The 27,820-nt window shown below is 35.3% G+C and overlaps 1 protein-coding gene and 1 long non-coding RNA gene across 7 annotated transcripts in view; both read left to right on the forward strand.

Moving 5' to 3' along the window:
- Positions 1-27,820, forward strand: part of TBC1D5 (TBC1 domain family member 5) — a 550,005-nt gene that overhangs the window by 226,628 nt on the left and 295,557 nt on the right. The window lies entirely within an intron of this gene.
- LOC116584223 lies at positions 5,578-26,308 on the forward strand. Its single transcript, XR_004283099.1, has 4 exons — positions 5,578-5,588; positions 15,915-15,920; positions 23,179-23,184; positions 24,210-26,308. It is a non-coding gene; the product is annotated as an uncharacterized LOC116584223 (long non-coding RNA).

The following is a 27,820-nucleotide window of genomic DNA, read 5'->3' on the forward strand; positions in this document are numbered from 1 at the left end:
GAGCTTGATTATGTGTCTAGGGGATAGGTGGTCTAAGATGGTCTTACTTGTGTGTCTGGCAGTTAGCTGACTGTTGAGTGAAGTGATGGAGTGACTCAGTCACATGTTTCAGCCTTCAGCAAGCTAGCTATTGCTTGTTTACATGATGGTGTCAGCATTCCAGGAAGATAAACAGAAGATCAGGGTTCCACATCAAGTAGGCTTGGTACTGGCTCTTTGTCACACCTACCATTTTTTGTTAGCCAAAGCAGGTAACAAAGCCAGCCAGAATGAAGTGATTGCAAAATTGTTTCTGATGCTGTAGTGGACAATCCAGTAATAATTTTACTGGATTTCTATTTCTAGGCAAAATTTATATTCACAGCAGCATTAAAAAGAACTAAGTACTTGGGAATACATTTGACAAAAGAAATGGAGGTATTATTCTGAAAACTACAAAACATTACCCTAAGGAAGATACAAATAAAGGTAGAGAATTTCATGTTCGTGGATTGGAAAATTCATGATGCCACTTACTTCTTGATGGAAGGAATTGGAAAGCCATGTCACCAAAGGCATGTATTTAGATAGGGGAATAATCAGGGATGTTAATGCTATCAGTTTGTTACATAAACAATTGTGATAAAAATGTATTTTATGTTAACAAAAATCAGTCAAAGGAAATAAACTGAGAGTTTGTCTCCCTCTCTGATTTCTTCCCATTCACTTTTCTCTCCCTTCCCCTATGATCCTTTGCACTGTTTTTAAAATATAATAAACATCTATGCTAAGAAAAAGTAAACAACTCAAACAGCCTAACATTACACCTCACAGACCTAGAACAAAAACACTAGTGAAACCATTTGATAATGCCAGAAAGCACGAAAGAACCAACTGAATATCTAAGACAATTGACTGAAAAATAACAGAAGTAAGAAAGTTCAAAAATGTGGTAACCAGTGGAGAACACTTAAGCAAAAACAGTATTTTACTGTATTTCTGGAATTACCAGATAAAAAAGATATTACATACATAATGAATTATGTTAAAATCTTATCTTTATTTTTAGCTGTATACTTTTTAAAAATTTAAATTCAGTTAGTTAACATATAATGTGTTATTAGTTTCGGAGGTAGAGGTCAGTGATTCATCAGTCTTTATATAGTACCTAGTGCTCATTATATCATGTGCCCTCCTTAATGCTCATCACCCAGTTAACCCGCCCCCCCCACCTTCCTCCCTTCCCACAATCCTCAGTTTGTTTCCCCAGATCAAGAGTCTCTGGTTTGTCTCCCTCTCTGATTTCTTCCCATTTTGTTTTCCCCTTCCGTCCTCTATGATCCTCTGCACTATTTATTATATTCCACATATGAGTGAAACCGTATGATAATTGTCTTTCTCTGGTTGACTTATTTCACTTAGTGTAAAACCTTCCAGTTCCATCCATGCCTATGTAAATGCATCCTTTTTGATGGCTGAGTAATATTCCGTTATATAAAAGTGAGATCATATGGTATTTGCCTTTACCTGACTTAGTTCACTTGTTGTAATGCCCTCGGTATCCATCTGTATTATTGAAAATGGCAAGATTTCTTTGTTTTATATGGCTGAATAATTTTCCTTTGTGTGTGTGTGTCTGTATGTACCACATTTTCTTTACCCATTTATCCATCAATGGACACACAGGTTGATTCGATGTATTGACTGCAAGGAATATGAGAATTCATAGTATCTTTTGGAATTAGTGTTTCTGTTTCCTTCAGCTAAATAACTAGAAGTGAAATTGCTGGGTTCTGTGGGTAGTTTTATTTTTAATTTTTTTAAGGACCTTACCTACTGTGTCCATAGTGGCCACATAATTTAACATTCCAACTAACAATGCATAAGGGTTCCTTTTTTTCATATCCTTGCCATTGAACTTTATCTAGGGATTTCATTGAATCTGTAAATTGTTTTGGGTGGTGCAAACATTTGAACAATAGCAATTCTTTTAATCCATGAGCATGAAATAACTTTCCAATTATTTGTGGGGTTTTTTTGTCTTCAGTTTCTTTAATCAATGTCTTGTGATTTTTTAATGTACAGATCATTCACCTCCTTGTTGAAATTAATCCTAGGTATTCTTTTTGATGCAATTGTAAATGGAATAGTTTTCTTAGTTTCTCTTTCTGATAGTTCATTGTGAGTGTATACAAATGCAACTTCTTTTTGCATTTGCTTTTGTGTTTTAAAACTTTACTGAATATATTTGTTCTAACAGTTTTTTGGTGGAGTCTTTAGAGTTTTCTAAATGTGCTATCATACTTAAACAAATTGATAGTTTTTTGTCTTCCTTTTGGATATATATGCCTTTTATTTCTTTCTCTTGCCTAATTGTTCTAGACAGGGCTTTTCAGTATTGTCGAATAAAAATTATAAGATTGATTTTTTTATATATAAGGAATCCTACTTCATTCCTCTTGTTTGTTTACTGCAAAAACAACCGTGAAAAATTACCAAATTATAGAGCAGTCAGGTCCTTGCAAAAAGAAAAAGGAAAGTGGCAAGATTGAGTATTCTTGTCTTATTCACGATCTTAAGGGAAAAGATTTCAGCTTTTCATCATTGAGTGTGATGGTAGTTGTGGGCCTGTCATATATGGTCTTTATTATGTTGAAATACATTTCCTCTATATGCATTTTCTTGAGAGTTTTTATCATAAATGGATGTTGAATTTTGTCAAATTTTTTTTCACAACTATTGAGTGATTATATGATTTTTATCCTTTATTAATGTGGTTTATCACATTGATGTGCATATGTTGAACCATCCTTAGTTACCATGGTATATGATGCACTGTTGCATTCAGTTTGCTAATATTTTGTTAAGGCTTTTTGTATCTATGTTCATCAGGGATATTGGTCTCTAATTTTCTTTTCTTACAGTACCCTGATTGTGGTATCAGGACAATGCTGGCCTCATAAAATAAATTTCAAAGTGTTCCCACACCTATTTTTTTGGAGAGGAGTTTGAGAAAGATGAGCAGTAATTCTTCAGATGTTTGGTAGAGTTCACCAGTGAAGCCATCTAGTCCTGTATATTTCTCTTTTCTCAGGAGCTTTTTGATTACTGATTCTGTCTCATTAGTAATTGGTCTTTTAAGATTTTCTATTTTTTCATGATTTAGTCTTGGCAGATTGTATGTTTCTAGGAATTTATATCCATTTGTTGTAGGTTATCCATTTTGTCAGTATATAATTTTTCTTAGTGGTCTTTTTGATCATATATGTTTCTGTAGTATCTGTTCTAATGTTCCTTTTTCATTTTTGATTTTATTTATTTGAGTCCTATATTTCCTACTAAGAAAAGTTGGTCTATTTTGTTTAAATTTTTAAAAAACCAGCTCTTACTTTCATTAATCTTCTCAATTGTCATTTTAGTCTCCATTTACTTTATTTTCACTCTGAGCTTTGTTGTTACCTTTCTTTACTGATTTTGACTAGCTGTTCTTGTTGTAGTTCTGTGAGGTGTCATGTTAGGTTGTTTGAGTTACTTTTTCTTAACATAGATGTTTATTGCTATAAATCTCTTGCACAGTGGCTTTTGCTGCATCCCATAAGTTTTATTTAGGGTGTTGTATTTCCATTTTCGTTTGATTAAAGATGTTCTGTGATTTATCTTTTGGTTTCTGCTTTGACCCATTGGTTGTTTAGTGGCATATTATTTAATCTTCACATAATTGTGAATTTTCTTTTCATGACTGATTTCTTGTTTTAATCATTATGTTTGGAAAAGATGCTTGAAATGATTTCAGTCTTCTCAAATTTTATTGACCTGTTTTGTGGCCTAACATAGGATCTATCCTGGGGAATGATCTATGTGTGATTGAGAAGAAAATTTATTCTACTGATCTTAGATGAAATGTTGTGTATATATTCATTAAGTGTATTTGGTCTAACACATTGTTTAAAGTCGGTTTTTAATAAGTGATTTTTTTGTCTGGATTATCTATCCATTGATCTAAGTGGGGTATAAAATTTTTCTAGTAATATTGCATTGTTTTTTATTTCTCCCTGAAGGTCTATTAGTATTTGCCTTCTATATTTAGGTATTCCTTTGTTAGGTACATAAGTACTTACAAATATTATACTGTCTTGTTGGAATGCCCTCATTATCATTTTATAATGACCCTTTTTATCTCATTATCATCTTTGGCTTAATGTCTGTTTTGTCTAATACAAGTATAGCTACTCCTGCTTTCCTTTGGTTTCTATTTGCATGAAATACCTTTTTCCATCCCTTCATTTTTAGTCTTTGTGTGTCCTTAAAACTGAAGTGAGTTTTTTGTAGGCATTATGTAGTTGGGTCTTCTTTTTTATCCCTTCATCTGCTCTGTATCTTTTGATTCAGGAATTTAGTCCACTTACATTTAAAGTCATTATTTATAGGCTTGGACTTATTCTTTCCATTATGTTGTTTGTGGCTGTTTATAATTCCTTAGTTCCTTTCTTTTTCCCTTGCTCTCTTCCTTTGTGATTTTCTGTAGTGGGCACTTAGATTTGTTTCTTTTCATCTTTTATATAAGTACTATAGATTTTTGCTGTGTAATTAGCATTTGATTTACATAAAACTTACTCAGAAGTTTTGTTTTTTAAAAAAACATTTACTAATAACATAAATATTAAGTTCTGTGAATAACTTATTCAGCTTTAAGCATGGGTTTTCAGTATCTATCCTTTGCGAATGACCATTCTGGGCTCTGGAGATCTACTGAGAGAAAAACAACATGAAAGGTGGTATATAGATAATAAATACTTAAGAAAAGCATAGGTGAATAAGAGCTGTACAGGAAATTAAAATATAGTGATAAGATAGCAAGTGACTTCATTGCTCATCTGAGCTAGGTTTTAAAGGAAATCTTCTCTGAGGAGAAAGCCAGTTATGTGAAAATCAGAGGAGAAAGCATTCCAGATTTAAAAAAAAAAAAAAAAAAAAAGAAGCGTAGCCAGGGGACCTGGGTGGCTCAGTCAGTTAAGTATCCGACTTTTGATTTTGGCTCAGGTCATGATCTCAAGGTCATGAGATGAGCTCTGTGGTGGCTGCTTGCTCAGTGGGGAGTCAGCCTGAGAGTTGTCTCCCTCTTCCCCTACCCCTCACCCACTTTCTGTCCCTCCCTCTCGCTCTCTCAAATAAATATATCTTTTAAAAAGTAGTGTGAAGACAGATTATCATGTTTGAAAAGCAGAAGGAACACTAATGAGTCTGGAGTATGTGGAAATGAAGAGGGGAAAAAAGTAGTAGAAGGTAATGTCTGAGATTGGCATGGGACATCAAAGCCTGTAGGGTTTATTAGTCAAAGGAAATAGTTTGGATTTGATTCTAATAGCGTAAGTGAGCCATTAAAGCATTTGTAAGAAGGCGAGTGATATGATCTGATTTACTTTGATTATTTTTATTAGGTTTTATTTTGAAATAGTACAAGACTTGAGAAGTTGCAGAAATAGTACAGGGAGTTTTTGTGATAGTATCTTATATACCTGTTGTACATTGTAAAAACTAGGAAACTGATTTGGTGTAATAACATTAACTCAGGTAAAGAATTTATTCAGATTTCAACCGTTTTTACATGTGTAGTTTATATCCTCATCCCTTTTATGTATATAGGTCTGTGGAATTTTATTACCTTCTGTAGATTTGAGTAAACATCACCATCATCAGAATACAGACTGTTCTATCATTGAGAGAAACTCCTTCGGATTATCCTGTAAAAGTCACATCCTTCACATTCTTCTTCCACTTCTAACCCCTGGCAATCATTGATTTATTCTTCTCTGGTGTCATTTTGCACTTTAAGAATGTTTTGTAAATGAAATCATATAATATGTAATACTTCTATTGGCTTATTTCCATTTCACAAAATGACCTTGAGATCCATGTAAGTTGTTAGATATAGCAGTAGTTGTTCTTTTTCATTGCTGAGTAGAATTCTGTTGTGTGGATGTAGTTGTTCTTTTTCATTGCTGAGTAGAATTCTGTTGTGTGCGGTTTATTTACCCATTTACCTTATTGAAGGACATTTGGGTTATTTACAGGTTTTAGCAATTAGAAATAAAGCTATAAGGAGCATTGATATACAAGTTTTTACGTGGAAACAAGTTTCATGTTTTTCATATATCAATTTTTCTAGGTTAAATATACAGGGATGCAATTGGTGGGTCATATGTTAAGGGTGTGTTTAGCTCTTTTCCAGAGTGTTTCTATCAGTTTTTAAAGATTTGTTTATTTTTTGAGAGAGAAAGAGAGAGAGAGAGCGAGCAAGTGAGCAAGCACAAGCTGGGGCACAGAAGGAGGGGACAGAAACCTCAAGCAGGCTACATGCTGAGCACCTAAATGGGGCTTGATCCCATGACCCGGAGATCACTACCTGAGCTGAAAGCAAGAGTCCAGCAACGTTCAACAGACTGCACCACCCAGGCACCCTACAGATGGTTTATATCATTTTACATTTTCACCATTAACATATGATATTTTGGGGTGCCAGGGTGGCTTATTTGGTTAAGTATCTGCCTTCAGCTTAGGTCATGATCTCAGGGCTAGGGGATCAAGCCCTGCCTCAGGCTCCCCTCTCACCCAGGAGTCTGCCTCTCCCTCAGCCCAAGGCTCTCCTTGCTTGTGTGGACTCTCTCTCTCTCTCTCTCAAATAAATAAAATCTTGAAAAAAACCCCACAAAAAACAGTGTGTGATTTATCTAGTTGCTCAGTATCCTCGCCGTTTTTTTGATATTGTCAGGAATTTTTAGCTATTGTGATTTTAATTTGCTTATTTCCCTAATGGCTAATGATGGTGAACATTTTTTTTATGTGCACATATTTCCTCTTCGGCGAAGTATCTGTTCAGATTACTTGCTCAATTAGGTTGTTTCCTTACTATTGAGTTTATAGAATTCTTTGTGTATTTTAGATACAAGTGCTTTATCAGACATGTGACTTGCAAATATTTTCTCCTGGTCATGAGATTGTCTTTTCATTCCATAATAGTCTTTTGTAGAGGAATTTATTATTTTTATTAATGAATTGTGCCTTTGGTGTTATATGTAAGAACTCAAGAGTTGTTAAATAACTCTTCACCTGACCCTAGATCATGAAGATTTTCTTATAAGGTTTTATAATTTTATTTTTGCTATTAGGCGTCATGATCTTATTTAAGTTTATTTTTGTGTAAGATATGAGGTTTAGATCAAGGTCTCTCTCTCTCTCTCTCTCTTTTTGGCCTATGAATGTCTAGTTGTTCCAATACCATTTATTGAAAAGGCCGTTCTTCCTTCCCTGAAGCAGTTGTTTATCTTTGTCAAAATCAGTTGGTTATATTTCTGTTGGCTGTTTCTAGGTACTCTCTTCTGTTTCACTGCCTGTCTCTTGCTCCACCAGTACTGTATTGTCTTGGTTACTTTAGCTATATAGCCTGCATTCTGAATGGGGGTGCCTCCAGGGGGTCAAAAGTGTTGTCTTTGGGGTTGAAAAAGTCTTTAGACATTACAATGACTGTATTCCAAAGGGCTACAGTATATAAAAGACACACAGTGTAATAGCGGAATAAAATCCCATGGATGGGGAGCAATTAGGAATGTCTGAAAAGGTTCCTTAGGGAAGTGTGATGAAAAAAAAAAAAGATAGAAAATACTGCTATATAGTAAAGTATAGATCAGTAAGTGTGAGTCCTAGAACTTTAAGTTTCCTTTTCAAAATTGTTTTGATGCCTTTGCTTTTCCATATTAATTTTAGGATTAGCTTTCCTGTTATCCTCAAATAATCATGCTTGGATTTTATTAGGGATCATACTTAGATTTTATTAGGAATTGTGTTTCATGTTTTTCATATATCATTCTTCCTTTGTGTGGGTAATAGGTCGTCAGGAGTGGAAGCAGGGAGATTAGTTAGGAAGTAAGGCTGTCTTCAGGAGAGAGGTGATAGATTTGCATTGGGGATGGCGGTAGTGGACGTGAGAATCAAACAGGGATATATTTCCAGTGTAAGCAGACAAGACTATTTACTGATGAATTGATGGCAGGGTGGGGAGAATAAGAGAGGAATCCAGAATAATTCCTAGATTTTTGCCTTGGGTAACTGACTAGATAGATGATGATATTTACTAAAATACAAACTGAGGGAAAATTACATTTGGAGATAATGTGAGGAGGGAAGAGAAGTTGAGACACGTCTGTGGAGGCATTATTATGGAGATGTTCACTGAACAGAGATTTGTGAGTCAAAAATTTTGAGAATACAGAGTCTTGAGATATGGATTTGGGAAATGTTACCACAAGAGTAGTGTTAGATTTGAGAACATGTAAATAGTGGGGGGACATGTCAACACAGAACGGCATTAGATGTGAGAACATGTAAATAGTCAGGGCAAGGTGGAACCGCATGACACTCTAAACATTTAGAGCTGGTAAATAAGTAATTGATAGCCTTAGTATTTAAGGAACAAGACAAATTTGTAAGAAAGCTAAACACAACAGCAAAATGGCCAAAGAAGATAAGTATTCGCAAAAAGTAGTTTAGATGTTTAATAATTACATATGAATGACCTTATTTTTCATCTATGGAATTACATCAAAGGAAATTAATTATTATTGTTAATTCTTTTTTTTTTTTTTTTACTAAATTGCCAAAGATTAAGTAATGACCGGGCATTGGCTGAGGTCCATCTAGAGTAATAGACATTTTCATATGTTTTTAAGTGGGAATATAAATCGATATAATCCTTCTGGCAATCATTCTGACAACATTAAACAGAAGTCTTAATCTGTCCTTACCCATTAACCTTCCAGTTTAATATATTTTCTCTTTCTGAAGTCCTGCGATTTTTTCCCCTCTTTTGCTGTTTTTTTTGCCTTCACTGTCAGTGATGCATCAAAATACATTACAATGTGGGTAAATGGTTGAATGCCAAGTCTTTACTCCTCTGAAACTGTGCCTAATGTCTTCTGACCGTTGTAGTAGTAGTTCTTTATATTTCTGTTTACTGTATGTTACTCTTCATTTCTTTTACTCTCAGATACCTTCCAGTTTTTTTCCCTTATACATAACAAATTTATTCCACCTTTAATATTATATTGCCCATATTTAACATAAAGAGCCTTAATTATAATCAATTATGTAATGTTCACTGTTATGGACTGAGTATGTATAGTCTCCAGAATCATGTTTTGAAATCCTAATCCCCAATGTGATGGTGTTAGGAGGGTGGAGTTCCCACAAATGGGATTAGTACCCTTAGAAAAGGGATCCCAAAGAACCTTCCCTCCCTCTTTTTACCATGTAAGGACACAGCAGGAAGAACAGCATATATGAACCAATAAACTAGCTGGCTTTCACCAGACACTGAATCTTTCAGCAGCTTGATCTTGGATTTCCCTACCTTGTGAACTGTGACAAATAAATATCAGTTGGTTAAACTACCTGGTCTTTCATATTTTTGTTACAGAAGCCTAAATGGACATTTACTTTTTTAAAGAATTAAATAAGAAGTAGTATATATTTTCCCCATTCTACCCAAATAAAAAGATAAGATGAAACTTCTCTTAGGACAAACATAATTAAGATCAGATTATGATGGGCTTTTTATCCCATTAAGTTTTGTAACTCAGAAATCTGTTTTGGTAAGTAAACTGTTAATATGCCAGAAAAATATATGCCAGTGTCACTCTGTCTATCCTTTATTCTCAAATGGTAAATTAAATAAAAGCAGCAATTTTTACCAAATGATTATCAACTTCGGCTGGGTACATTGAGTAGATTATAGGGTGTTTCCTGTTTTATAGGTTTGTTTCCTGTTTTAAAGTTTCTCTACTTATCCATTAATTTCATGTCACTTTATCAGTGTTAAGTAAATTCATTTAGAGTAAAACTTCAAATTTGTAAGTGTAAAAGTTAAGTTTAGGATTCTTTCCCCTCTTAGGATATACGCATGTTTGATCCAACATGTATCATAAACAGATAAAAAGCATAAGTTTTTCAGGAGAGCAAAATAAATAATTCTAAGAGGGTATTTAGATGGCATATTCATTTTGTGTTATTTATAAAAAGGGTTCTTTGATTACTTTCTAAATAAAAATGAGTTGTATTGCTTAGGAAAAGCTACAAATCTGTCCTTCGATGGGCATTTCCACCTTATACATAGCTAAATTCTCATCAAATTTGATTTACTGACTCATGGTCAGAACAGATGTTATCTTAATGTAAAAAAAGAGGAGAATTAAGTACGTTGAGCTACGGAGCCACCTCCGAATTTTATTCTTTGTAGAAGTACAAGCAAAATTAAAACCTTTTTTTCCTACCATTTGCAAGTAGTAAGCCAGAGCTTAATACTTTATACTCTACACACTTATCTTTATTTTAAATTTCAAAAATACAGTTAAATATATTAAGAATGAATATTGGAGTATTCAGGGAATAATTAGTGTTATAAATTTTTTTGTAAAAAAAAATGTAAAGTTCAAATGTTTATATTAGTGTGTTAAGTTTTTTAATCCTTTGTGAAAATGCCACATTTTTTTGTGGGACTAGGGACTTGGAATTGCTTAAGATCAATAATTGTTCTTTTATTTAATCTCTGATGATTCAAATATGCTTTCAGGGTATTGACACTTAAGAATGCTAACCACTTTGTTACTATGTACTTTTTACATAATTTTGTGGGGACAGGGAGGTCATAGTACTATCTATTTATAGAATTAGTAGTTGGTGATATCTTTTTCCCCATTGTATTTCAGAGATTGAATAGCTCAACTAAGATGACTGAATGGGCAGGTTAAAGTGCTTTGGTAACTTAGCCACATATTCTGATGACATTAATATTAATATTTAGAATTTAATAGGGTTACAAGACAGTTCAAGCTCTCTTAAATATTCTAGTTTGGTTATTAATACAATTTTTTTTTTAATCTCATTTGTCCACAGATATTCATTATAAGATTTAGTATTTATTGATTCCTTCATTCAGTACCCTTTTATGGGTATCTACTCTAAGCCATGTTCTCTTATAAATGTTAGAATATACACAGTGAATCAAACACAATAGTTTCTATTCTCAAGAAGTTCTATTCTCAAGTGTACAATTGTAGTGAAAAACAATGAACAAGATTAATATGTAAAATTTATATCATGTTTGATAGTGATAAGAGCTAATGAGAAAAATGAAACCTGGAGGAAGTGTAGGAAGTGAGTGAAGGAGAGTATTAAAGTTTTAAATAGGGCAGCACAAAAGGCCTCATTGAGAGGGCTTAAAGCAGAAAAGGCCTCCTTCATCTGTGTAAAGACCTGAAGAAAGTATTCAATTAAAACAATCTTAAAACCTCGGTGTATTTAAGTAACATACTAGATTAGTGTTCATTTATAATATTCTCTTAATTACACAACAGTGATAAGGACATTGAACATCTCATAATGTCCTGGAACCATATCAACATTGATTTAGTGTGTCCTGTTAGTGTGGTTTATCATTTAGTTATGCATTATATTTTGAAGAATAAATTTCTTATTTTATGTGATAACTCTGAAAGACCCGCGGATCCCCTTACCCAAGAATTCAACACTGCCACAGGATGCAAACAGCAAGAGGTTCTTTATTGTAGCGTGGGCGCCTGCGGGTGGTCAGCAGCTCCTGCTAGCTGAGCACACCAGGCTGGGGTGGTGCAGGATTTTTATAGACAGGTACAAACAAGTTTTGGATGGGACGGGGCCGATTGGCTGACAATTTGAACATTTGAAAAAAGGCATACTTGGTGTTAGCGGATTGGCTTTGGAAGACCTACATTCTGGCCAGTCACCGTTCAGATAGTGTACTGTAGAGGGTACGTGGGAATTGCCCGTTTCTAACCTTTATCTATATACGTGCGGAACCGCATGTCTCCAGCTAGCGTACGTGCTGTACCGCATGTCTCCGGCCTTGGTACGGGAGACAACCCTTAGTGAACCGCATGTCTCCGGCCTTAGTGTGGGGGACTTAGGAGTAGGGGGAATTCTTAACAAGGGAAAAGTATAACTTTATTTGATTACACAGCGAGCGAGGGTTTAAGCAATTTTTCATCTCTTAGCAAAGCATTAGAAGCATTATTATACAGAAGCCAGAAACAGCTGGGTTAAACACAGATTTTTTTGCTATTCGTTATCCTGTTATGCTGCTTGCTGACTCCCTTATCTATGGTCAGCTGGCCACAGTTTCTTAGTTAGCATAAGCTGGTTATAAAAAGAATGTTAAAACTTATAGGCTAGACTATAGTTCTGACCTGGGGTCCTTCAACTCTACTAATGTTCTGACCTCCTACTACAGCAAATTTGGTTGGTTTTATCTGTGTGATAGAAAGGCAATCAGTTAAACATACATATGTTCCAATGCACTAACATACATTTTAAGTCAAATGGTAGTTTAAATGCATGTACTGGATATCAGTTTATTCTGAGGTTTTTAAAAAATGCTATTTGGATGGTACTTTTATTTGTGGACTTAGATATTTTGGAAATGCTAGGAAATGGGGAAAGCAAAGTAGATTCTTTCAGGTTTTTTTTGAATACTTATGATTCTTCCTCTAATATATATATTTTTTATCTTATTGCTTAGCTAAACTTTCAAAATCATTATTTGCGAATAAGAAGACAAATATATTAACACTGACATTTTTTTAAGTTAGTCACCATACAGAACATCATTAGTTTTAGTTGTAGTGTTCAGTGATTGATTGTTTGTGTACAACACCCAGTGCTCATTACAGCATGTGCCTTCCTTAATACTCAGCACCAGGCTACCCCATCCCCATCCCTCCCTCCCCTCTGAAACCCTCAGATTGTTTCCTAAAGTCATAGTCTCTCATGGTTCATCTCCCCCTCTAATTTGCCCCCCCTTCATTTTTCCCCTTCCTTACCTTAATGTGCTCTCTGTCATTTCTTATGTTCCACATATGAGTGAAATCGTATGATAATTGTCTTTCTTTGATTGACTTGTTTCACTTGGTATAATCCCCTCCAGTTCCATCCATTTTGATGCAAATGGTGAGTATTTACTCTTTCTGATGGCTGAGTAATATTCAATTGTATATATGAACCACATCATCTTTATCCATTCATCTGTAGAAGGGCATCTTGGCTCCTTCCACAGTTTGGCTGTTGTACATTGCTGCTGTGAACATTCAGGTTCATGTGCCCCTTCTTTTCACTACATCTGTATCTTTGGCATTTTAAGATTTTAGTCCTCCTATTGAAATACTTTACAATACACTTTAATATAATTCATAATTTTTATTCTTCAAGTATAGGTCAAGAGAAGAGAGAATGGCTACTGCACTCCACTTATCTGTGTGCCAGACATGTTTTTTTTCTAATACTTAATCTTCTATAATTCAATCTAATTGCTATGTGGGTGGTATGATCACCTAGAGAAGTGGAGGTGGGCTTCATGCTCTCCTGCTCTGAGTCATGGTGCCTATTGAATTCAGTTTGGTAACCCTTGCAATGATATTTTGATAATATGAAATATGCACACCCCAAGACTGCTAGACAGGGAAAATTATAAGCCATCTTTCTTACACAGGGCCATGTTGTGAAAAGTTGATTTTACGTCAAATTTCTCATGGTAGTGTAGAAGCTGTTATTTCAAGGCCCTTGTGATACTACTACATATGTTTTATATCATCTGAGTCATATTCCATGTAAGGCAATACCAGTTTAGAATTGTCTACAGAAATAATGGTGCACTGCAATATATTCCATTTCTGCTTCATAATAAAACATCTCAGCACATGCTGTCCCTTACTGCCACCGCTAAATTGTATTTTACTATATGTTATTTATAGTGTTTTTACTTTAATTTTGATTAGTAATACTGTGAAATAAACAGTGGATACTTAATATTTTCTCAGGGATTGAAGGAATACAGAAATGGTTACTTATTACCCATTAACCTATTTTAGGAAGACTTTCTGCCTAAAGTAACATTTTAATTGAGTTTAAGAGAATAGTTTTGAATATTTAAGTTTTGTAGTACAGATTAAAGAAGTCATTGGATCGTAATTGAAGGGAAAAACAAAATGAGAGTAAAGATATGTAATAGTAGAGTAAATGAAAAAGAATAGGTTTTAGTATAAACTGGAGGAGGATCCTGAAAGTTAGACTAATGTGGCAGATTATGAAGCTAGGGCTTGGTACAAGAGCATGGGGAAATAAATGACTGAATGAGGGACAGGATTGTTGTAGCTACATTTCAGATTGATTATGAAGGGTAAGGTGGATCAAAAATAAGATGATTATTTAAATTTTTTATATAAAACATTGGTTCTTTTATTTCAGTATACTTCTTTTTCTGTACAGTAAGTTATGTCCTAATAAAAATTAAAGAGCAAGTTGCATTTGGAAGATCAGGTCATCGTAACTCATTGACATTAGGCCACATAACTGAATAATGTCTTCCTTCAGTGAAATACATCAAATGAGATCAACAATTATGACTCATAAACATGCCTCGCAGGCATAAAACAGCAGGGAATTAGCATGTGAGGCTGATAAATATGCATGTAAATAAGCTCCCAAAGGAATAACATGGGTTTGATTGATAGGTTTAGAATTGGAACATATGTAAACCCCTTTATTCCTCATTCTGGTGTAGCTAAGTAAAGATGCGTTTTACTTGTTAAAAAGTTTCAATAACTTTGTAAATCTTAATGCCACATCTGTTTTTTTTGTTGTTGTTGTTGTTGGGTTTTTTTGTATGTCACTTGTAAGATTAATTGAATTGTCTACAGGCTGGATGGCCCTCACATACAATAAATGGTGAAACATGTGAACGAGAGGCTGTGCATCTGGGGCTAGAAATGGGGGTGACAATCTTCGGGAAACCTCTGTTTTTACATTGTAAAATGATGGATGGCTTTTGAAGATAAAGATGTGACATAGCCGTTAATTTGGCCTCTCTTAATACACTCTTTCTGTACTTTGCACCTAACAATGAATTTGTTTCTTCATTCATTTCATACTGCTGCTTTAATAGTCTTTCATTAAAATGTATCTTTTTTAATATCTGTATTTTTTTTTCAGTTCTTGATACCTGTGCTTTTTCTGGTCAGTATTCATAAGCTATTCTGGAACTGTATAGAAGCACATACTCAAAGAATAATCAGATATCAAGGGTCTCATGCTTTGCGCCCATGCCTCTTAATCACTAGATGACTTTGGGAACTATTAATTCCTTCCTTCAGGCTCAAGTCATTTCAAGTAAATGGAAGGAGCAATGTGGCTTTTGATTTCCTGTTGCAGAGTCATACGCATTACTGCTGTGGAGGGTTCAGAGATTTTGCTAACTAAAGACGTTCTGGGACCATTTAGTGCCCATGTCTGTAAGGGAAGAGCTTTCCTGCCTCCCTCTAGTAATAAGGTAGTGAGTAAGAAGCAGAGTTAGCTTAATACCATAAAATACCTTCTGGTTTCAAAAGAATTATATTTTGGTTTGGTTGAGATGTGACTGCATCCATCATTCTGCAGACCAGGTTGTTGATAATGAACATTAGTCCTTCTGAGTTCTGCAGCTGCATTCTAGGTGCTTGGGATACATCATTGAACAAAACAAAGATCCCTACCCTCATGGAGCTTGCATTCTACACAGAGGGAGATAGTAACAAGCATAGTAGAGATTAAAGATAAATAGTCTTAGTAAATGACAATTGCTTTGGAAAAATCGAATGAACATTGTAGTTTAAGGGGATTGATAGTGCATGAGTCAGGAGGTGCAAAATTATATATCAGGGTACATCTAATGGGGAAAATTTCTTCTTGAGCTAATACTTAAAGGGGATGATCCTTCATCTGAATAGTGGAGGCAAAGGCATTCCAAGCTGAGGAAATAACAAGTACAGAGGTCCTAGGGGAGAAGGTGCCAAGGTGTTCTGTAAATCAAGTGAAGATAGAGAGATGTAAGCCAAAGTAACAGTCTTCTTCATTCTAACCCTCAGTGGGTGTTAGACTCCTCAAGTGTGCCTAAATGACTATACTTAATCCTGGTTGACTGAATTGCCATCTATAGTGGCCTTGCTTCTGGGTGCCTCCAGACTTTTGGTCATTCTTCCCTGAAGGCCTTTTATATTTTGGCACACCGTTTATTTTATGCATTTTATTCAAAATGTGTACTTCCCTTCTAGCACTATTTTTTCTTGACTTCGTTTCTGTCGTTACCTTAATGCAGTGAAATTGATTTAGAGACAAGGGATTTTCTTTAGTAGAGAAGAGCTATTGGAGAAAGTAGATTGAGTTAGGGGATACACAGTTCAGAATCTGAAAGTAAGGAAAACCAAGCAAATCTATTATCAAAATAAAAGGGATTTAGGTCCAAGGTCCACAAAGTACAAGTTATGGTAGTCAGTTGGGAATGGTGCTCAATTCCCCCTTGCTTTCTCCTTCCTTACCCCCAAGCATTGGGAAATAGCTAAGGGTAGGGGGTGTGTGTGTGTGTGTGTGTGTGTGTGTGTGTGTGTGTGTGTAAGGGCTGTTATGGTAACTAAGAAACTCCGCTGGCATTAGGGGGCTAAGTGCTTTTTACTGCACTAAATAGTTCCCCATAATGAAGAACTATCCTGCTCCAAATGCCCACAACTATACCACTGAGAAACACTGCTGCAAAAATACTGAGTACCAGGCTAGTCTAAGCAAGTAAGCGAGTCCTAGGGAACTGAGGAAGGCAGTTTTCTGGAAGAGTAAAGACTATGTCATGGGTCAATAGGGCAGCAAAGGGAATTTCCTCCCTTAATGAGCTGGAAATTCTGTGATGAGTTTGTGCTGTGTGCAATTGTGGGGAAGCAAAGACTTCTAGATAAAGTATGTAATTGTATACACACATTTAAATAAAGGCAGAGCTCTGCGTAAGACCCTGTTAGCCTCATGCTTAAATATGACTACATGGTTACACAATCACAGTTTCATGTTTTGGTGATCTGGTGTTAGTCAGTGAAACTATCTTTGGGAATACATCTTTAAATATGTGACATCTTTAAATATGTGAATCCTAGGATAGGAATTCTGATCATTTAAAACTGGTCATTTTGTTCTTAAGGTTGCTAAATTGTCTTAAAGATTTTATAGCAAATATTCCTATAGAGATTTTTTTGAAAATTAGAATTTCGATTTCCGTGAAAACTAAGAAGTGAATATTGGCTATAGGTGCCTTTTCTTTGTTAGCTTAGGAATAAAACAGTCTTACATATGAAAATGTCTGATCACCTAGAATGAAAATTATGTAGAAAAGGGAGAAATACTATTTTGAAAAACTTTCAAAAAGAGAATTTGGGTAAGTAGCAGGTCTCTGACTGTTTGTGCACTTTTGGATTCCCACCACCATGACACAAACAGTGAATGATTGTTTGTAATGAATTTAATGAAATTCTTTAGAGATAGAGCTTTAGGGTCCTGACCAGGACAGAAGGCTTAACACTGTTAGTGCATATTTCTTATCTTTTAATGAAAGTACTTCTTAGTATTAACTTCAAAAGAAATAAATCAAATTGGCCTTATGTAATAATCATTGATCTTAGGTAGCGATTATTGGTAGGTAGATTTTTCTTAAGAAAATGTATAAATATTCATAAAACTTTGCTAATTATTAGTCATTTTGTAATCTTGAGTAATTTTCATTTTTTTGTATCTGTACCATGTTAGCCAGCTGTATCCCAGAGGAGAAGGCAATGCAGAGGGCACTCAAGGTGTTTGTAATGAAACCTACATTGAACCCTGACCTTGTACCTGCTCCTTCACAGTCAGGACAGAAGGAGGTGAGGATTGGCTCAGAAGGACAAGCAGAAGCTGGAACCTAGCTAGGTGGACTTTGGAATTAGCATCATACTTGATAAAATCAGAAAGGCACTGAACAACTGGGTGAAGGATCAGGACCAGAATAATAACAATAAAACATACTACTAAAAAAATGCTACATTGTGTGCTTTTTATCTATAGCAAAGCAAAATATTTGTAGTCATGTCACTAAGATTTTGAAGGAGAAAGATCTGGATGGGTTTTTAGAAAAGCAAGTGTGGATAAATGACAGTCAAGCATGTCGTACCCATTATTAATGTTTAAGTATGCATAACACAGCATGTCTTCTTTTTGGAATCTTTTTATTTTAAAAAATATTAAATATTAAATATTTATTGGGGCTTTCAGAAATTCACTTCGAAAATTCCGTCTTCCTCATCTTGTTTATATTATAAACTTTTAAATTTCTTTGTGATAAAATTTCCATTCAAATTATTTTTCAGTAACTTAACTATTTTTGTTGAAGATGGACTACTTTAGTTCCTTTGATGAAACTAAACAAAACCAAGGAAATAATTCCTTAAAAATTGTTATTCTGAGGAAAGGACCTAAGTCAGTGAAATGGAGGGTTCTTTATTCCTATAGGAATCTCTTGTCAAATTTTATCCAAAGAGAAAAAAAAATGTCCTTAAAAGAAATGATTGCTAGCCCATGTATTAGGTCCCAGTCTTCCAATCTAAATTTTACCATGAGTCAATAAACTATCTAAAATCTTCATCACTGTTTTCTGAAACTAGGAAAAAGAGAAGGTGAGCAGGTAGAGGAGAGAATTGGAAATGGGGTAATTTAAAAAAGTGTTTGCCTGCACTTTGCCATAGATGAGTTTTCTCATACTTCAGCTGTTTTGACTACCTGAACAGTGGCTATAGAATTATCAGTTCAGGAACCTGTTGTACAGATACTTTTTTATATTTGGTTTATTCATCTGTTTGCCCAACTAAATTACTTGTTTTCTGAAAACAGAGGTTCTGTGTTTTATCTCTAAATTCCCCTGGGCATGTAGGAGAAGCTCACGAAGTTTCTACCAAATGAAATGACTCCTATTTTTTGGCTAACAAACATGCTTATAACAGGGCAGTACCATTTCATCATTATATGAGAATACTGGGACCTGTCCTTCCATTGATATGAACTATAGGGATTCTTATAGGCAGAGCCAAAACACTTCTCAAGAAGCCATCCGTGTGAGAAATACTGTGTTAATACCTCAGTTTTGAGCTATAATAGATATCAAGCCCTGGAAAATATGAAAAGAAAATGTAGTCAATTGTCTAAAACAATAGAGAGGCAGCTCAGGTCTGTACAACATCTGAGTTTAAGTAACAACATCTCTTAATGGATCAACCAGAAGGAATTGGCTAAAAATATGTTCGTTCAGGAATTGCCTTACTTAAATGACTATGGTATTTGCCATATGTACATTTGAACATGACCCCCAAAAGCAAAGATTTGAATTTGGGTATATTTGATATGGAATACTTACTCCCAATAGCTGCACAGTAGGTAGGATCCATTTTTCCTGAAATATTTCTCAATTTATGATATTATAACCACATGATCTGTTTGGAGGGCAAGTTATATATTCCTCTTTGCTACAGCAGGAAGGTTAGTTACCGGTTTATCCATGTTTATAAAGTGTGTAATAAGTTGAAAATAAATTTGTGTATGTGGGGTGGAAAGTGGAGTGAGTCAGTTTCTTTTTCTGAGGATAAAGTCTGATGTAAAAGTGAGCAATCAAGTATTATTTCTCAGCTGGTTGCTTTCTACAGCTAGGAGAAAGATTACTTTCAGATCTTTTTCCCCATCACAGAAAACTCCCCGTTTGACATTAAGGAATGAAAGTAATTTGCTAATGGCTGCTGAGGACTTTCTTTATCTCATGTAACACTCTCACCTTCAGATGGTAAGGTTGGTCAGGATATTTATCAGTTTGCTGGCTTAGACCAGGAATGGACATTTTTTTTTTTCCTGTAGTAAATATTTTTGGCACTGAGAGCCATATGGTCTAGAACAACTATTCAGCTCAGTCTTTATAACATGAAAGTAGCCGTAGAAACATGTAAATGAGTGAGCTAGATGGTTGTGTCCAATCAAACTTCGTGATGAGTAAAATTTGAATGTCCTGTCATTTTCATTATATGTGTCGCAAAATATCATTATGATATTTTAAAAAAATCTTAGAATGCAGAAACCATTATTTTTTATTTTTAATTATTATTTTTAAAGTTCTTATTTAATTTCCAGTTAATATACAGTGTACTGTTAGTTTCAAACATAGAATTCAGTGATTCAACACTTATGCACAAAACCTGGTACTAATCACAAAAAACTAAACTCCTTAATCCCCATCACCTATTTAACCCTCACCCACCTCCCATACCACTCTGGTAACCATCAGTTTATCTCAGTAGTTAAGAGTCTGTTTCTTGGCTTCTTTCTCTTTTTTCCCTCTATGCTTGTTTATATTGTTTCTTAAATTCCTCATATGACTTAAATCATATGGTATTTGTCTTTCTCCAACTCACTTAATTTCACTTAGCATAATTCTCTCTAGCTCCATCCACGTCGTTGCAGATAGCAAGATTTCATTCTTTTTATGGCTGAGTAATATTCCATTGTATGTATATACCAAATCTTCTTTATCCATCCATCAATTGATGGGCATTTGGGATGTTTTCATAATTTGGCTATAGTAGATAATGCGGCTATAAATGGGTGCATGTATCCCTTTGGATTAGCATTTTTGTATTCTTTGAGTAAATGCTTAATAGTGCAGTTGTTGGATTGCAGTGTAGTTATTTTTTAAAGATTTTATTTAGTTATTTGACAGAGATCACAAGTAGGAGGAGAGACAGGCAGAGAGAGAGAGGAAGAAGCAGGCTCTCCTCTGAGCAGAGAGCCCAAGGGCTTGAGCCCAAGAATCAAGCCCATGAACGCTGGGATCATGACCTGAGCCAAAGGCAGAGACTTTAACCCACTGAGCCACCCAGGCACCCTCTAGGGTAGTTAATTTTAACTTTTTGAGGAACCTCCATACTATTTTCCAGAGTGGCTGCACCAGCTTTCATTGCATAGAAACCTTTCTTAGCTCATAGGCCATACAAAAACAGCAATAATTTCTGGACCCCTGATCTGGACTTGTTTAGGAAGAATCCTTGGTTTTGCTTGCTTGAAAGTTTCTTAATTTTTGATGATATCCGTTGGCATCTTAATGGAGACCAAACTACTTACTCTAAGTAGCCTAAGTTTTATAAAGTAGGTAGTTTGTACTATGTGGTAGTGGGAGTTTGGGAGCACCTGGTTGTCTCAGGTCATGATCTCAGGATCCTGGGATCTAGCCCCACACTGGGCTTTGTGCTCATGGGGCAATCTGCTTCTCCTTTTCCCTCTTCCCCTCCTCCTGATCGTGTGTGCTGTCATCTCTCTCTCTCTCTCTAATAAAACAAAATCTTAAAAAAAATAAAATGAGTCCATTCCATTTGGTGCTGTGAAGACTAAAGTGAAGGAGAGAATACCTAGGTCCAAGGAATTTATAATCTATTGAAAAAAATAAAGATCTCATTTAAAATGTACCTTGTACACATCTAAGGTTTTACTTGACCAGGAGCATTTAAAGTATAGTGAGTGGTAAAGCCAAAGATAACCAGAAAGGGATATACAGCATGTTAGGAAGGTGCTTATCTAGGACTGAGTAGAGCATAGATTTTCTTTCTTTTTTTTTTTTTTTAAGATTTTATTTATTTATTTGACAGAGAGAGAGAGATCACAAGTAGGCAGAGAGAGAGGGGGAAGCAGGCTCCCTGCTGAGCAGAGAGCCCGATGTGGGGCTCAATCCCAGGACCCTGAGATCATGACCCGAGCCGAAGGCAGAGGTTTAGCCCACTGAGCCACCCAGGCACCCTGAGCATAGATTTCTTATTGCTGCTGGCAAGAAGTGAGGGAATAATAAGTGTCATGATGTAGAATGGATTAGAAAACATAGATGGAATCAAGCAAATTAGGAGACTAGGTTACCAGTTATTTGGGAGGCTATTTCAGTCAGATATGAGACTATGAGGCTGGCAAGAAGGAATAAGATCGGATCCCAGGTGAGCTCTTTTCTTAAGAGCCATAGTAAGCAAACGACATAGGAAGGAAATGAGAAATTAGGATCTGGAAGATTTGAATAAAAATGTGGGTAATGAGAGAAATTAATTTGCCACCACCATTCCCTTCTCCCATTTATTGGGAAAGAGCAGAACTGACTACTTCAAGAATGAGTAAACAGTCAATAAAAAGATCAAAAGATTCAGTAGTATAAAATAAGGGGAGCACTGTTCTCAGGGGACAGAGAAAATACATATTTCTGGAAAGGATTAAAATCTCTGAAAAGTAAATTTTATTAAAATATGCTTTATATCTTCAATAAACATACATGTTCTTTTGAAATAAAGTATGAAAAATGTTAGCTAAAAGATGGGTGAAAAGAAATCTGGCTGAAATTTCCTATATTAGGAAAAGATAAGAGGGAGCTGAAGAAAAATGATAAGAAGTTAAAATACAATAGCTGAAATGAAATATCTATTAGAAGCAGTAAAAACAGAATCAATAAAGCAGAAATTCAAAATGTATAGGACAAATTGCAAGGATTGTATAAATTGAGGTATAGGTATGATTAGAACCAAAATCCCTTATAGAACATTGAGATTGTAGAAAGGGGATTAGGGAAGATAGAAGACCACTTCATAAGGACTTTTGATCCTTTAAGAATTTAGATTTGAGGGATGCCTGGGTGGCTCAGTTGGTTAAGTGACTGCCTTCGGCTCAGGTCATGATCCCAGCTTCTAGGGATCGAGTCCCACATCGGGCTCCTTGCTCAGCGGGGAGCCTGCTTCTCCCTGTGCCTCTGCCTGTGCTCACTCTCTCTGACAGATAAATAAATAAAAACTTTTAAAAAAATTTAGATTTGAATTAGTAATCAGGTGAAACAACACACACACATATACACAGACGTACAACTGCAAACCCTTGACTTATGTCTTACCTTGATAAACATGATTATTTACGTGAAGACTATTCTTGTAGTTGTTTTTAGAACTACTGAGAGAGACAATGAAAGCTGATAGACTCTTTTCAGAAGTAGCAGTGTATGGGTTAGGTTATGAAACTGGGTCGGAGTGGGTAGAGTATGGTAGCTTTGGAAATAAAGAACGATGTAAGCAACTTTAAAGCATTGTGTACAATGAATTGGCATAACTCAGTAACAGATATAGAAGGGAAAGAGTGAAAACTTCTGAGTCTGGGATTGGAGAGAATCCCTTAGTACATGCGTAAGAACATATTAACAAAACCTGTTGGAAATGGAAGGAAAGGAGACTTTCATCCAAACAGTGGTAGGTGTGTGTGTGTCTAAAGAGAACATGAACAATTATCCTAACCAAAACTGAAGTTAAACTGTGCTTGCATTATTGCTTCAGTATTAACATGCTTAAGAGTAATACACACCATAAACTACATAAACTTCTGATTATACTGCATTGTCCTGTACTGTGCTTGAATAAACCTACTGTAGAATTTTATTTTTTATGCTTTATGCTTTATTTGCAAGTTAACATTTTAATAATTATCATAAATAGTTACCTGATTTGCATATTCTGGTTCATAATCCAACTGTTCTGTGGATCAACCACAGTTCTCTTATTATTCATGCCAAGACTTCTATATTAGTCTGAAAATCTATCCTAGACTGCATTTCTGTTTCCAGTTTTCTGAGCTTTTTATAACTGTAAGTATAGTGTTTTTTTAATCAAAAGATTGAATCATGCATGCACTAGTATAGTAATCTCTCTGACCCCCTATTATATGGAAGCTGATTTTTGTTATTATATGATTACCAACATACTTATGTAGTATCTTTTTTTTTACACTTTTATAGCTCTGAGTTTGATATTCAAGTGGTATTTAAGTGATGCATGATCCTTTGTCCTTTCACAATATGTATTGAAAATAAAAATAGTGGGGCATGCATACTAAGAACTGAAAAACCTAGAAAATATTACCTTTAGAGAATCAAATTATAAAATATATATGAAATAGTAGAAATGGTTATATTAGGGAGGCAGAATGAGAGACCAGATTAAGAATTTGGCTGTAGTGTAACTAATGATACTAACATACCTAGAGAAACTTAATCTGTGGGAAGGAAGGTCTGCTGGAAATGGAAAGAAGGAATATTGGCAATAACCATTTTAGCATAACCATTAGAAGGAGCAGTTGTTTTAGAAAACCACAGTGTTCTCAATGGGTATTTCCAAAGATGTGGAAGGATGAATACATCCGGTTTAGAAGAATTGGAAGCCATTAAAATGAGAGAAAATGGTATTTTCCTTATTAATTTACATTCTGAAACCTTAACTTCCCAGTTAGACTTCCACAAAAATCTGATCCTTCTCACAGATCTTTTTATTTTTTATTCTTTGGCTCCACATAATGCATTCATTAATTGCCATATATACTTTAATTTCTAATAGAAAAAGAATTGGTTTGAAGTACCTGACTGCAGTAAAATCTGATATATTAAAGAAGTCAGCCACTAGGATTTAAAACTGAGTACTGACCACAAGAGTGCTAAAGGTATGAACATGAAATAGATCACATTCCTTGAAGGCTAGTTAACTTTAACCCCATGTAATATAGTCCTGCTGTGTAATGTAATATAACCTGATATATCCTGCTAGATTTTTTTAAAAATCCACTTCTTGTCTGCTGTTTGGCATAAACTTATGGGATCAGTATTCCAAGGAAAACTCCTCATTTTTTTCCCTACAGCATCATGCCTTCAATTCCTCTGTTACCCATGAATAACCGGGTAAATTATTCGTTTACCCATGCCTTAACATTCTTGTTAAACACCTAAACAGTAGGTTAATGATAAAGTGTGTTCTATGGTACTTTTTAAATATTTGAACTATTCTCTGTAAGCAAGAATTATAGAGATAAAGTCTTTATCTTATTCATATCTATATTCTCTACAGTACCACACAAAGTGTTTTAAAGTCATATGAGTCAAACCTTGATATTAACCTATACTTAATTACAGATGAATGTAATCATGGAATATTTTTCTCTGACCTAAGTGTACTAATCCTGAAGGCTTGAAATTGGGTCATCTTGTCTTGGTAGGGAGTTTGGTATGGCAAACATTAGTTCGCCGCATAACTGGTAGAATGAAGGCATTGGTTTCTGTCCTGCTGCCTACCACATAAAAAGCATTAGCTAAACATTTGATGACGAGTGCGCTTATGTGGAACATTATATGGTAAACTTTGAAACCTATAATACATGGAGTTACATAGAAATAGGAGGGCTCTTGGTTTCTGATCAGAGATGTAGAGAGGTAGAAGAAAGTTCAATAATTCAACCTCAACTTTAAAATAAAAAGGTGGACAAACAGCAAATTCACAACTTTTCTTTAACCCACTGAGTGCTGAAGTGGCTGGTCAGTGAAACTAGGCCCGGAATCTAGGGAGAGACAGATTCTTTTTAGAGAGAGTGCAAGTTAGCAGAGTGCAAGTACTGATTTACCTGGGCAAGACACAATCAGACACGTACAGAAAAAATTCAACTAAAATGATTTTTGAATTGGTGGAGGCCAAGTGTGTCCTGGCAAGGAAAGGTGAAACCTGTGGTAGCCACAAAAATTGGAGGACCCCACACCATTGTATAGATTTTTTCTTCATGAACCTTACCAGCCAATAAAAGAAAACCCCCTCTTTGGTGAAGAACTGGAGGATAACTATAGCAACCACAGCCAGAAGAACAATAAACTCCACCTGGACTCTTCTTCCTCTTTTCTCTTATAGAACAAAGCCATAGTCTGTTGGGAGAGGTGCAACCAGTATTGTTGCCCTTGGACACTGGTGGAATCTCTTAGTAGCTGGGGAATTGGAACAGGAGGGAAAACCCTCAAACCTTAGGGGAGCGGCAGGAATATATACAGGAACCAGAACTATACTTCAGGAGATGAAGGATCAATAAAAAGGAATATACATGATATCTAGGGATACAGTGCTTACGTAAGACTAAGTCTTAACCAGAAGATCAAAGAAGACTCTCCCCTATTTTTCACTCCCTGTTGCCAGGATAACAAGTGTCAAATTTAAGTAATTAGCAAGAGACAGATCTTCTGAGCACAAAGCCTTAAAACTGACTATGGAACAGTTAGGAGAATGAAAAAATATTCTTTGGCACTATAGACATTCGAAGCCTTTGGTGCACTGAGTGTAGCCATAGCAATGATGGATCTCAAACCTAGTTTAACTCCTAGTTAGGTTAATTTAAACCCCTTTGCTAAAAGTTTTAGTGGAAGTGTGTGCTCATGTCCAAGCATAAAAATTACCTTAGTCTTACTGTCATACACAAGATGACAATAGTATGTAAGATCTTTAATAAAAAGTTACGGGGCGCCTGGGTGGCTCAGTGGATTAAACCTCTGCCTTCAACCGGGGTCATGATCCCAGGGTCCTGGGAACGAGTCCTGCATCAGGCTCTCTGCTCGGCAGGGAGCCTGCTTCCTTCTCTCTCGCTGCCTGCCTCTCTGCCTACTTCTGCCTACTTGTGATCTCTATCTGTCAAAAAAAAAAAAAAAAAACTTTAAAAAAATAAAATAAAAAGTTACGAAGCATATGAAAAGGCAAGAAATGCACTCAAAAGAGACCAAGCAGTCATCAAAAGTAGACATAGCAGTGACACGTGTTGGAACTGTTTCACAGGTTATTTTACATAACTAGGAATTACATGTTTCAGGCTCTAGTGGAAAATCTGGATAGCATGAAATTAATCAGGTGATTAATTTCAGCAGAGATAGATATGAAAATTATATCAACAAGTTGAATGGAAATTCTAGAAATTTAAAACACAGTTACAAAGATGGAGAATGCTTATGATAGGATCATAAGTAGAATTGACACGAAAAAGAATCAGCAAATGGGAATATATGTCACTAGAAATTACCCAAATTGAAACACACAGAGAAATAGGAGGCATACAAGAACCATGAGACAATATCAAATGATCCATGTAATTGGAATCCCGAAGAAGAGAGGTAGAGAAGAAATATTTGAAGAAATAATGGCCAGTAATTTTCCCAAATTAATGACGGATACTAAATTACAGATCTAAGAAGCTCAGACAACACAGAGCAGAATACAGAACACAAAAATGAAAAATAATTTTAAAATTGTATCATATTCAAACAGATAAAAACAAACAAAAGTTCTTAAAGGTAACCATAAAAAAAAGTGTTATAGCAACAATAGAAAACTAACACAGAAATTACAGAATTAGGTAAGAATTAGAGCAGATTTCCCCAGATATCATGATAGCTGGAAAACCATGGAATGACAACTTTAATGTGCTGAAGTGGGGTGGGGACTGGTGAATATCTTTCAGTTATCTTAAGGAAAATATCTTTCAAGAAATGAAGTAATAAGTTTTTTTTTAGATAAGCAAAACCATGGGGATTTGTTATTAGCAGGCAACATTATAAGAAATGTTAAAGTAGCATTCTCAGGTGGACGGTACGTAATAGGACAAAGGCACTTGGATCTATACAAAGAAAAGAAAGAAATAGGATAAATGAAAGTAAAATTAATCCTCATTTTTTTTAAAAGATTTATTTATTTATTTATCAGAGAGAGAGAGAGAGAGAGCACAGGCAGACAGAATGGCAGGCAGAGGCAGAGGGAGAAGCAGGCTCCCTGCCGAGCAAGGAGCCCGATGTGGGACTCTATCCCAGGACGCTGGGATCATGACCTGAGCCGAAGGCAGCTGCTTAACCAACTGAGCCACCCAGGCGTCCCGATTCTTCCTCATTTTTAATTGCTCTACAATATGACTGTCTACGCAAAAATAGTAACAAAATGTAGTTCTAATAGCATATGTAAAGGTAAAGTACTTAACAACAGCAGCACAAAGGATTAGAGGGAAGAATTGAAACTATACTGTTGTAAGGTCCTGACACTACACATGAATG

The sequence above is a fragment of the Mustela erminea genome, chromosome 1 (assembly GCF_009829155.1).
Source record: "Mustela erminea isolate mMusErm1 chromosome 1, mMusErm1.Pri, whole genome shotgun sequence".
NCBI classification, from domain to species: domain Eukaryota; kingdom Metazoa; phylum Chordata; class Mammalia; order Carnivora; family Mustelidae; genus Mustela; species Mustela erminea.